General features: G+C 35.3%; 1 protein-coding gene across 6 annotated transcripts in view; it reads left to right on the forward strand.

The window, feature by feature from the left end:
• The window catches only part of NLGN1 (neuroligin 1), an 886,466-nt gene that overhangs the window by 27,674 nt on the left and 846,043 nt on the right, over nucleotides 1–12,749 (forward strand). Inside the window, exon 2 of one of the 6 annotated variants that reach the window (XM_054553008.2) lies at nucleotides 10,818–10,886. The exons of the other annotated variants lie outside the window; for them this stretch is intronic. The gene's annotated coding sequence lies outside the window, so the exon portion shown is untranslated. The remainder of the gene's footprint in view (nucleotides 1–10,817; nucleotides 10,887–12,749) is intronic. 6 annotated transcript variants of the gene reach the window in all.

Raw genomic sequence — 12,749 nt, forward strand, 5'->3', positions numbered from 1 at the left:
AAGCCATTTTTCCCTCCTAGGCCTCTGGGTCTGTCATGGGAGGGGCTGCTCTGAAGGTCTCTGACATGCCCTGGGGACATTTTCCCCATTGTCTTTGCTAGTAACATTCAGCTCCTCCTTACTTGAGCAAATTTCTGCAGTCAGCTTGGCTCAAATTCCTTCCCAGGAAATGGGTTTTTCTTTTCTACCACATGGTCAGGCTGCAAATTTTCCAAACCTTTATACTCTGCTTCCCTTTTAAACTAAGTTCTAATTTCAAACCATCTCTTTGTGATCATATATAACTGAAAGCTTTCAGAATAAGTCACGTTCTCTCTTGAACACTGCTGCTTAGAAATTTCTTCCACCAGATACCCTAAATCATCTCTCTCAAGTTTAGAGTTCCACAGATGTCTAGGGCAGGGGCAAAATACCGCCAGTCTGTTTGCTAAAGCATAGCATGAGTGACCTTTACTCCACTTCCCAAAAAGTTCCTTATCTGCTTCTGAGACCACCTCAGCGTAGACTTCATTTTTCATATCGCTATCAGCATTTTAGTCAAAACTATTCAATAAGTCTCTAGGAAGTTTCAGACTTTTTCCCATATCCTCCTGCCTTCTGCTGAGCCCTACAAACTGTTCCAACCTCTGCCTGTTACCCAGTTCCAAAATCACTTCCACATTTCAGGTTATCTTTGTGGCAGTACTCCACTCTGCCAGTACCAATTCTCTGTATTAGTCCATTCTCACACTTCTATAAAGATACTACCTGAGACTGGGTAGCTTATAAAGGAAAGAGGCTTAATTGACTCACAGTTCCATACAGCTGGGGAGGCCTCAGGAAACTTACAATTGTGGTGGAAGGTGAAGGAGAAGCAAGTACCTTCTTCAGAAGGTGGCAGGAGAGAGAGAGAAAGAGCGAGAAAGTGCCACACTTAAAACCATCAGATCTTGTGAGAACTCCTTTACTATCATGAGAACAGCAAGGGGAAACTCCCCATGATCTAATTGCCTACCAGCAGGTCCCTCCTTCAGCATGTGGGGATTACAATTCAAGATGAGATTTGGGTGGAGACACAGAGCCAAACCACATCAGTTTATCATTCTGTAGATGACCTCTTCACTCTACTGGTTTTTTTCTTTGCTATGCAGAGGCTTTTTTTTTTTTTTTTAAATCTTTATAGAATTTCATTTGTCACCTGTGTTACCCAAAAAAATCATTGTCTAGATTAATGTCCTAAAATGTTTTCCCAGTGTTTTTTCTAATAGATTCATAGTTTCGGGTCTTACATTTAAGTCTTTAATTCATTTTAAGCGATTTCTGTATATGGTGAGAGACAAGGTTCTATTTCCATTCTTCTGCATACAGATATCCAGTTTTACCAGGATTATCTATTGAAGAGACTGTCCTTTTATGTTCTTGGTGTCTTGGTTGAAAATGAGTTGGCTGTAAATGCATAGACTTATTTCTGGGTTCTCTGTGCTATTCCATTAGTTTATGTGTTTTTATGCCAATATCATGCTGTTTTAGTTATTGTAGCCTTGTAGTATACTTTGAAGTCAGGTATTATAATGCCCCTAGCTTTGTTCTTTTTGCTCAGGACTACTTTGACTATTTGGGGTTCTTTGTAGTTCCATGCAAATTTTAATAATTTTTTTTCGAAATCTGTGAAGAATGTCATTGTTATTTTGATAGGAATTGCATTGACATTGTAGATCACTTTGGGTAGCATGGACATTTTAACAATATTATTTTTCTCCGTGAACATGAGATCTCTTTTAATTTTTTGTGTGTCATTTTTAATTTCATTCTTCAGTATTTTATAGTTTTTATGGCAGAGCTGTCTCACCTCTTTGGTGAAATTTATTCCTAGGTATTTTATTTTTTGTAACTATTATAAATGGAATTGCCTTCTTGATTTCTTACAGATTGTTCACTGTTGGAATATACAAATACTACTTTTTTATGTCATGATTTAGTATTATATTTTGCAACTTCATTGGATTAGTTTATTAGTTCTAACAGGTTTTTGGTGGACTCTAGGTTTTTCTAAGTATAAGATTATGTCATCTGCAAACAAGGACAATTTGACTTCTTCCTTTTTCATTTGCATGCCTTTTTTTTCCTTTCTGTTCCTAATTGCTCTAGCTAAGGCTTCTGCTCTGATGTTGAATAAAAGTGATGAAACTAGGTATCTTTTTCGTTTTCCAAATTTTACAATAAACTTTTTCAAATTTTCCCCATTCAGCATGATGTTAGCTATGGGTTTGTCATATACAGCCTTTACTGTTTTGGGGTATGTTTTTCCTATATTTGTTGAGAGTTTTTATTATGAACAGATGCTACATTTTATCAAATGCTTTTTCTGCATTCATTGAAATAATAGGTTTTTGTCCTTCAGTCTGTTCATGTGCTATAGCACATTTATTTATTTATTTATTTATTGAACCATTCTTGCATCCCTGGGATAAATCTTGCTTGATCATGATGAATAATCTTTTTGATATGCTGTTGGAATCAGTTTGCTAAAATTTTGTTGAGGACTTCTGCATCTGTGTTCATCAGGGATATTGGCTTCCAATTTGCTTTTTTGTTGTGCCCTTGTCTGGTTTTGGTTTCAGGGTAATGCTGAACTCATAGAATGAGTTTGAAAGAGTTCTTTCCTCTTCAAATTTTTTGGATTAGTTTGAGGAAAATCAGTATTATATTTTCTTTAAAAGTTTGGCAAAACTTAGCAGTGAAATTATCTGGTTATGGACTTTCTTTGTGGAGATTTTTAAAATTACTGATTCAACCTCATTACATAATGGGCTGTCCAGTTTTTCTATTTCCTCATGATTCAATCTTGTAAGATTGTATGCTTCTAAGAATTTATTCATGTCTTCTAAATTTTCTAATTTGTTGATGTATAGTTCTTCACAGTAATCTCCAATAATCCTTTATATTTCTGTGGTATCAGTTGTAATGTTTCATTTTTCATCTCTGATATTACTTGGGTCTTTGTTTTTCTTAATTAGTCACACTAAGGTTTATCCATTTTGTTTATCTTCTCAAAAAAAACAGCTTTCTATTTTGTTGATTATTTTTGTATTGCCTTTTTCATCTCAATTTCATTTACTTTTGCTCTGATTGTTAGTATTTTTCCTTCTATGAATTTTCAGTTTGGATTGTCCATGCTTTTCTCTTTCCTTTAGGTGCATAGTTAGGTTGCGTTTTAGAAGTCTTTTTTCTTTTTCGATGTAAACATTTATTGCTGTAAACTTTTTTCTTAGTACTACTTTTTCTATACTGCATAGGTTTTGGTATGTAGTGTTTCCATTTTCATTTGTTTCAAGGAATTTCAAAATTTTCTTTGCAATGTATTCATTGACCCATTGGTTGTTCAAGGCCATGTTGTTTAATTTCCATGTATCTGTGCAATTTCCAAGGTCTCCTTTTGTTATTAATTTCTAGTTTTATTCCATTGTGTTCAGAAAGGTACTTGATATGATTTCTACTCTTTTGAATTTGTTCAGACTTGCTTTGTGGCCTAAGATATGGTCTATCCTGGAGAAGTTCAATAGGCTGATAAAAATAATATGTATTCTTCAGCAGTTTGTTGAAATATTCTGTAAATATCAGTTAAGTCTTTCTGGTCTAGAAACTCTATTTTTTTTTTTTTTTGGTTGAGTTTCTGTCTGGAGGACTTGTTCATTGCTTAAAGAGGGGCACTAATGTCTCCTATTATTACTGTGTTACAGTCTGTCTCTTTCTTTATATTTATTAATATTTGCTTTATATATTTTTGTGATCCAATGTTGGAGTACGTATGTGTTTATAATTGCTATATCCTCCTGTTATATTGACCCACTTATTATTATGTAATAACCTTCTTTGTCTCTTGATAGTTTTGGACTTGAAGTCTATTTTATCTGATATAAGTTTAGCTACTGCTTTTTTATGGTTTCCATTTGTATGGAATCTTTTTTTTCTCCTTCACTTGTAGTCTATGTTTATCTTTATAGGTGAAGTGAGTTTCCTATAGGCAGCATATGGTTGGGTCTTGTTCTTTCAGTTGCATAATTTAGTTTATTACATTCAATATTATTATTGGTAGGTGAGGACTTACTACTACCATTTTGTTTCTGATTTTCTGGTTGTATTGTAAGCTCTCTCTTCCTTTTTTTCTTTTCTACTGTCTTTTTGGCTAAGTGATTTTTTTCTGGTAGTGTGTTTTATTTAATTTCTTACTTTTTATTTTTAACATATCTGTATTTTTGATTTATGATTACCATAAGGCTTACAAAATATTTTATGGATATAACAACTTAAACTGATGACAACTTAACTTTGACTCAAAGAAAAGAAAAAAAATGATTCCATTTCCCCACATTTTGACCTTTTTTGTCTCAATTTATATCTTTATATATTCCTATATCTTAAGAAATTATGTAATTATTTTTGATAGATTTGTCTTTTAGTCCTCATACTAAAGGTATAAGTGGTTGATATATCACAAGTTTAGAGTATTCTGCATTTGTATTTGTTCTTGCCTTTTCCATTGTTTTATACTTTCAGATGTTTTCATTTTGCACATTAACATTCTTTTTTTTTCATATTGAATAACTCCCTTTAGCATTTCTTATAAGCTCAGTCTGGTGGTGATGAATTTCCTTAGCTTTTGTGTGTCTGGGAATGTCTTTAATTAGAGCTCCTTTATATGTTGTTTCTTTTGTTTTGCAGCTTTTACAATCCTCTTTTTGTGTTTGGCCTTTGAAAATTTGATTATTATATGCTTTGGAGTAGTCTTATTTGGGTTGAATCAGGTTAGTGATCTTCGACCTTTTAGTATCTGGATAATCTTTCTCTAAGTTTGCAATATTTTCTCTTATTATTTTTTAAATAAGTTTTCTACACCTTGCTATTTCTCAACTCCCCAACTCCCTCTTGGTGATCAACGGCTATTAGATTTGCTCTGTTGAGGCTATCCTCTAGATCTTGTAGACATTCTTTTTTCTTTTTCATTCTTTTTCTCTCTCCTCTGACTGTGTATTTTCAAACAGCCTGTCTTCATACTCTCTGATTCTTTTGTTTAATCAGTTTTGCTGGCAATAACCTCTAATGTATTTTTCTATCTAGCCATTGTATTTCTCAGCTCCAGGATTTCTGTTTAATTTATCTTTTATTATTTTATTCTTTTTGTTAAATTTATCTGAATAAATTTCTGCACTGATTTACTGTGTTATCTTGGAGTTCACTGAGTTTCCTCAAAACTACTGTTTTGAATAGTTGATCTGAGAGGTCAAAAATCACCATATTCTTAGGGTCAGACATTGGCTCCTTTTTTGTCTTTTCGTGGAGGTCATGGCTACGTGTTTGCTTTTGTTTCTTATGGATGTGTGTCTATGTCTTTGCATTCATGGTTTAGTTGCTTATTTCAGTCTTTGCTGTCTGCCTTGATTTGGTCTTTCTAGAGTATGTATGATTAGAAGTCCTGTGCTGGTTGATTTTTGAGTACCCTCAGCCCAAGAACACTGCCTTCTTTTCTGCACTAGATGACACCCTTGCTCAGATTTGCCACAGTTCCTGCAAATAACCAAGAGTGCTGCCCATCCCAGATTGGGGGTGGGGGAATCCTAAAGTGTATATCCCCGCTGTGTGGGAAAGGTGGCTAAGGGTTATGCCCAGAGGGCCCCTGAAGTACCTCCCCTAAAGCATGTTGCTGCTGAACAGATTCAGTGATTTGGCATCTCCTTTGACAGAGATGAAGAATAGCTGCTGAATTTTGTGTCCTGGCTGGTACTAGCCACACCTCTACTTTATGCCTCTAGTTCCCTTAGAAGCCTTCACCCTACGGGCATTTATGATGCTTCCTGTGGATTCAAGCAGAAATGTTTTTCCTGTGAAGAAACCTAACTGGTGACGAAACTGTCTGTCTTCCTTGATCTCACTTTTTCCAGGGTAAAAACTGAATCTGCTAGAACCTTTCTGCATAGTGCCTGGCAGCTTAGGGGAGGGGTGTTGTGGCCAGAAGGTTTTGTTTCTTTTACCTCCTGCTTGCGGTTTTTCATTTCGCTGTGATACCTGGAGTCATCACATCCCCAGGTTTTAGTTCTGGGATGTCCCTGGTAATAATCTTGGCCCTAGATAATTGATTTTGGTTTTCTATGAGGGAGAGTAAAGCCAGATTGCTCTTACTCCACCATTTTGATAATATCACTCTCTTGACACTTTTAAGGATTATAGACCTGTTGTTTTATAGTCTCTAAGTTTAGAATTGTCTGATATTTCTTCATGATTACTTTTATAGGATGTATCTTTTGGAAAAATGTCACAGAAGTGAAGCTGTTATCTTACTGCATCCTATCAGGTGGCTCTTGATTAAGGTGGTATCTGCCAGCCTTCTCCCCTGTAAAGCTGTCTGATATCATTTGGGTATTTTTCTGCTCTAAATCTCTTGTTAAAACTTTATCCCCAATGCAGGAGGTGTGACCTAGTGGAAAGTATTTGCGTTATGAGGGATATGCCCTCATGGCTTAGTGGCATTCTCATGAGATTAAATGAGTTATCACTGTTAGTTCCTTTGCCATCTAGTTGTTAAAAACAGTCTGGCATCTCTTCTTCTCTGCTTCCCACCGTGTGATCTTTACATACCAGCTCCTCTTTGCTTTCTATCATGAGCAGAAACTTCCTGGCAGCACCAGAAGCAGATGCTGATACCATGCTTCTTGTACAGCCTGGAGAACTGTGAGCCAAATATATTTTCTTTATAAAGTACCCAGCCTCAGATATTTCTTACAGCAATACAAACAGATGAAGACAGTATTCTTTTCCCCTTTGTAATATATCATGCCCAGCTAACTTTTAATTAATTAATTGACTAATTTATATCAGTATATACTCATTCTATTTTCATTGAATGGGTCAGTTTATTACTATCATTTTATTCTTTCATGCTAAAACTTTCCCTGTTTCACTAGTAGAAGCATTTTAGGGTGGAACACATGAACTTTTAGCATAACCCTATCATACTGAAAGCACTTTCTTGCCTTCTGGCCCAGTAAGATGTTCCTGGCTCATCTTGTGCTTTTCGTTCTCTAGCTGTTGAACCAGCCATTTCTCCGACGATAATTGTGTTTCCTTTTTTTTGGTTTTTAATCTACATTTTAGTGTGTTTCTTTAGGAATAAGAGTAGTTTTGGGCAAATATGGAGCAAACAATTTCTTTTTATTCATGCACTTTCCTTATCAAATCTAGCACACGTATATAATATACAAAGTCTTTCTTGTACATATATAACTTTTTATTTGTACAAAATATTGACAAACCTGATGAAATCAGTATCTGTGAGCATTTTTTCAAATTCAGTAATCAATTTTTTGCATGATTTTTGGATATATATATAATATATACTTTAATTTTTAGAGCAATTTTACATTTGTAGTAAAATTGATTGGAAGATGCAGAGATTTCCCATATATGCCCTGCCCTCATTCTTGCATATCCTCTTCTATTATCAGCATCCTACACCAGAGTGGTACATTGTTATGAAGAGTGAATCCACATTAACACATCATTATCATCCAAAATCCAAATTTTCATTAGGAATCATTGTTGGTGTAATACAGTCAGTGGATTCCATAAATGTATCATGATATATTCCCATCATCATAGTATCACGCAGAATAGTTTCACAGCTCTAAAAATCCTCTAGAGCTCTACGGTCTGCCTATTTATATGTTCCTCCCCACCAGCCCCTGGAAACCACCAGACTTCTTACTATTTCCATAGTTTTGGCTTTTTAAAAATGTCATATATCTGAAATCATATGGTGTGTAACAATTTTATATTGAATTCTTTCACTTAGTAATATGCATGTAAGGTTCCTCCATGTCTTTTCATGGCTTGATAGCTCATTTCTTTTTAGTGCTAAATAATATTCCTTTGTCAATATGCATAACAGTTTATCCATTAGCCTACTGAAGAACATCTTGGATTCTTCTAAATTTTGGAAATGATAGATAAAACTGCTATAAACACCTGTGTGCAGGTTTCTATATGGACATAAGTTTTCAACTTCTTTGTGGAAATACCAAGGGTGTGATGGCTGGATCATCGGGTATGAGTATAAGTACTTCTGTAAGAAATTACAAAACTGACTTACAAAGATGCTATACCATTTGTATTTTCACTAGCAGTGAATGAGAGTTGCTTTCGTTCTACCTCCTTGCCAGCATTTAGTGTTGTCAGCATTCTGGATTTTGCCCTTTCTAATAGCCGTGTAGAAGTACCTCGTTAGTGTTTTAATTTGCATTTCTCTAATGACATAGGATGTGGAGCATCTTTTTCTGTACTTATTTACATCTGTATAGCTTCTTTGGTGAGGTGTTTGCTAAGGACTTTGACCAATTTTTTAATCAGGTTATTCATTTTTTTATTGTTGAGTTTTAAGAGTTCCTTGTATATTTTGGATGAATCTTTTATCAGATATGTCTTTAATAATCATTTTCATCTAGTCTGTGGCTTGTCTTCTCATTCTCTTAGTAGTGTCTTTTGCATTTTTTTATTGTAATCAATTACAGCTTATCAATTATTTCTTTTGTGGATTGTGCCTTTGGTGTTGTGTATAAAAGTTAATGCCAAACCCAAAGTCCTCTAGGTTTATTTCCTGTTATCTTTTAGAAGTCTCATTTCCTTTTAGAGGATAATGATATTTAAATCCAAGATTTGGGTGTTGGGTATCCTCATTACTATGTGGGAACCACTCCCCCCAGGCTCTCTCAGTAGACAGAGTTAGGAAATATATATTCATCCAATTTATATCTCTTTATATTTCTGTATCTTTCTATCTATTAAAAATAATGAGTTTACACTAATACCTAAAATTCTAATCAAACACCACAGAGAGTTTTCTCCCTTTTCATATTTGCAACATTTTTATGTTAATGAGAAACATGGCTTTTATTATTCTTAAGGTATTTACCTGTTTGACCAATTGCCCTGTATTGAACCAATCTCCCATTGCTGCCATTGTGCCTTCCTCTGACAGATGTCCTCCGCACCCCACCTGGGCTCTGATGCTCCTTATTGGGCTGCCCTCCTGCAGGAACACCCTCATCCTATTTGGGGTTGAACAGTCTGTGTCTGAACTTGCCTCTCTTTGGATGCCTCCTCATTCTGCCAATCCCCTAGCTCCCCACAGTGTTCCCTCCTTGTCTGAAACCTCTCCTCACAGTGCTCAGGCTCTGATCCCTTTCTCTGGGCCATCTTGGATGAAAACCTTCCCCTGTTAGGATGCCTACTTTTCTCTGTCTTACCCAGTTAGTTTAGCTTAATGTTCAGTAAGGAAAAAGAAGGAAAAGAGAAGAGGGCCTGATTTTTCATGTCCCTCAGTAAAATTTATAATTTCATTGTTAGCTTTCTTAGATTTCTAGCTATTTTATAGTTTTGCTTGTATGGTGCATATTTATTTTCTTTTTTCTATTTTCTCCCTTTATTGCTGGTACATAGATAAGTTTTTATTTGTATGTTGAGTGTTTAATTTATAACCGACCAAGTTCTTGATCATTTTGCTCCCTCCTTATATCTATTTAATTGAGCTCTTCCTAAAACATCAGTTGTCTGATCACTTTATGTGTAATGGAAGTTTTCTTGAACTGATACTTCTTTGTAGTTGAGAAGCTGCTGGCTTAGGTTATATAATTAGTATTTATGGGAAACAAGTTGCATAAATAAAAGTGTCCCTAAAAATTCGTTAATTAGTATTAAGATTTGTTTATGATTTACTATATAAAATGATGAAATATAGAAGAGTGAGGCCCTTTTAAAAGTATTTAAGAATCAGCCAAAATACTGCTTGCTATTTAAGCTTAGATTCTTTTCTTCCAAACTGTAGAAGTAGAAAATACATGATTATTCAGAATTCTAGAATCGACTTTAATCCAAAATCCTTAACTAGAAAGTGGGGGTCAGGAGAGGTGGGGAATTAGAAAATTACAACTATGTGTTATAGTTTATATCAGATAATGTTTAGACATATTCAAATTACTCAAAATATTTTCTCCTTAAGTTTCCTTTTTTTCATAAAATCTTTAAACGTATCGAAAAGTATAGCAAAGTAGATTCTAATGTTCATATTCTTATTCCTAATATAATACATGAGTTCTTTGTAGTAGTGGTTTTCAAATTTTAACATGCGTGTGAATTACCTGGTAATGGGGCAAGGAAATTGCATTTTGATCAAACACTGCAGGTGATTACAATTCATGGGCCTCACTTAAGAAACACTGATTTAAGTGAAACCATATTTGAATAAATGTTTCAAGTAGTATACTTTTGTTTAAAGTGCAGACAAAGAGTAAACACACTATTTCTAGTGATTATGTCATTATTCAGGGAATACAGGACATCATGTAGTTGGAGACAATTGCACTCTCTACAATCTACTTTCAGAATAAGCTGTTGATGTTCACCAGCTGTCCAGGATCAAGAGCTAAGTTCCTTGAATGTTCCTATCCTTTCTGAGATTTTTAGTAAAATGACACCCTATAAAATAGTCTAAAAGGAGTTGTAAAGCCAGTCTATTTTGTAGTGATTTATCCAATTTTCAGTGTTTAAGAAGCTTTCTATTAGGCAAGAGTAGGTTCGGAATTATCTGCGAATAGCTGCCAAATAATGGTTGTTGTTGGAAACTCCTAAGTGTAGCACATGCTTTAGAGGAAATTTTTTGGTCATTTGGTCTAATGTAAAACTTAAAAGGTGGCCTGAAGTTCACCCACCATTTGAAAATACGTAGGTGCTCAGTTCCATGTCACTAATGCTCTGCTTTCTCTTTGCTTTCTGCCACTTCTGAGGAGCAGACCTGTGAAGCTTGAGGCCACTCAAGTTCCAAATTTGTGACAAATCCCCCAGGGCTCACTGGAGTGGCAGTAAGTTCTCGCAGTTTGATTTCCTTTCAATCATTGAAGTGTTAGAAAAGTAGCAACAAAAGCTCCCACGGAAAAACAGCAGTTCTGTTTCCTGACCATCCACCACAGTCATGACTTACCTCTTTTGTTCCATTGATTTTTCTGTTGAACAGTTTTAATACTTTTGGCCATACAACGTGCAGTATAGTTTTGACAAGCTGGCATAATCCTTTAACCGTGCTTTGAGTGTAGCTACTGTTTCTCACACTTCTTCTCCTTCTACCCCCATAACCTGCCATAGAAAAATTGATTTTATTTTTGAAAATGTCTTTACCCTTTTCAGCTATTATTTTCACTTAAATATATAATGTTTTTATGTTACAAAGTTTGATTCTCTTTTGATGATATATACATACACACACATATATGAAAATCTTATGTTCACGGAAGCGTTATTTTGTGATATTTATAATCAGTTCAGTAAAGTCATTTTTAGAAAAAAAAATGTAGTAGGCTGGGTGCGGTGGCACACGCCTGTAATCCCAGCACTTTGGAAGACTGAGGTGGGGGCATATCACGAGGTCAGGAGATCAAAACCATCCTAGCCAACATGGTGAAACCTTATCTCTACTAAAAATACAAAAATTAGCCAGGCATGGCAGTGCACGCCTGTAGTCCCAGCTACTAAGGAGGCTGAGGTGGGAGAATTGCTTGAACCTGGGAGACAGAGGCTGCAGTGAGCTGAGATCATGCCACTGCACTCCATACTGGGCAACAGAGCAAGACTCCCTCTAAAGAAAAAAAAAAAAGAAAAAAAATAAGAAAGAAAAATTTAGTAAAAGTCTACACCATGCATTTAGTCAACAAGGAAGGCTAACATCATTTTTAATGAGAGAAGAATATTTTAAAGAAGAAATAATGGCTTTTGGGTCAGAAAGAACCACTGATATCAAACTGACTCTCTGTTCTTTGTAACTAAACCCCAAACCAAACTGATTAACCTACAACCACAAGAACAAAATCAAACAACACATGATGTATGTTATTAAAGCATGTCTGTAACTCCCTTTTTAAATAAACTTATCAAACACTGAGTGAACCCAGCACTTGTTGAGAAAAAAAGACAGAAATGATTATTTAGCCTTTGCTAAGAAATTAAGAAATCAGTTTTAAATGACCAGCATTAAAAGCAAAACAATTTTTCATTGTCACCATCCAAATATGCTAAGAGGGAAACATCTAGAATATATTTCCCAATATTAAAATTATTTCAGAGTAGTTATAAACAAACAGAAGACTGCTCTACCTCACACAATTTTGTTTATTCTGGTTAGTTGGCTCCCATTCTTTGGTAAATAATGCATGGCACACACATGAGTTCTGGAACATGTTTTAATAACTCTTAATTTCCTACCACTCATGACCCATCTGTCATGATTTGAGGACCTTACATTAGGGAAGTCAAATAGGGAAGACTCTGTATTTGTGACCAAGACCATTAATTTTAGGCGTGGTTTAACTATGTGTCCCATTAACTCCATAACATATCTACAGGTTTTTATCTGTAACTCAACCCAGCCAGATCCATGTTCTCCTCTTCTTTGTCTTGTTGTATGCCTTGAGAAGCTAACCTTGACTTCTATAAGCTACATCCACCCAGGCCCCCTTGATAGTTGGCTTCTTCTAAAAATCCAACAAATGCAAGACAATGGTAGGAGAACAGGGTGTAAGAGAGAGAGTTTGGGTTAAACCCCCGTCCCTGCCATTCTTTCCTGCTCTAAACCATGATTTCTAGCAGTTACTACGTCTTTTTATCACTATGACCCTGGTTGGGTGACCTTTTTCTATGCCTCCAGCTCTAACTGTACTCCAGTAACACTATTT

Source organism: Pongo abelii, chromosome 2, assembly GCF_028885655.2.
Source record: "Pongo abelii isolate AG06213 chromosome 2, NHGRI_mPonAbe1-v2.0_pri, whole genome shotgun sequence".
NCBI classification, from domain to species: domain Eukaryota; kingdom Metazoa; phylum Chordata; class Mammalia; order Primates; family Hominidae; genus Pongo; species Pongo abelii.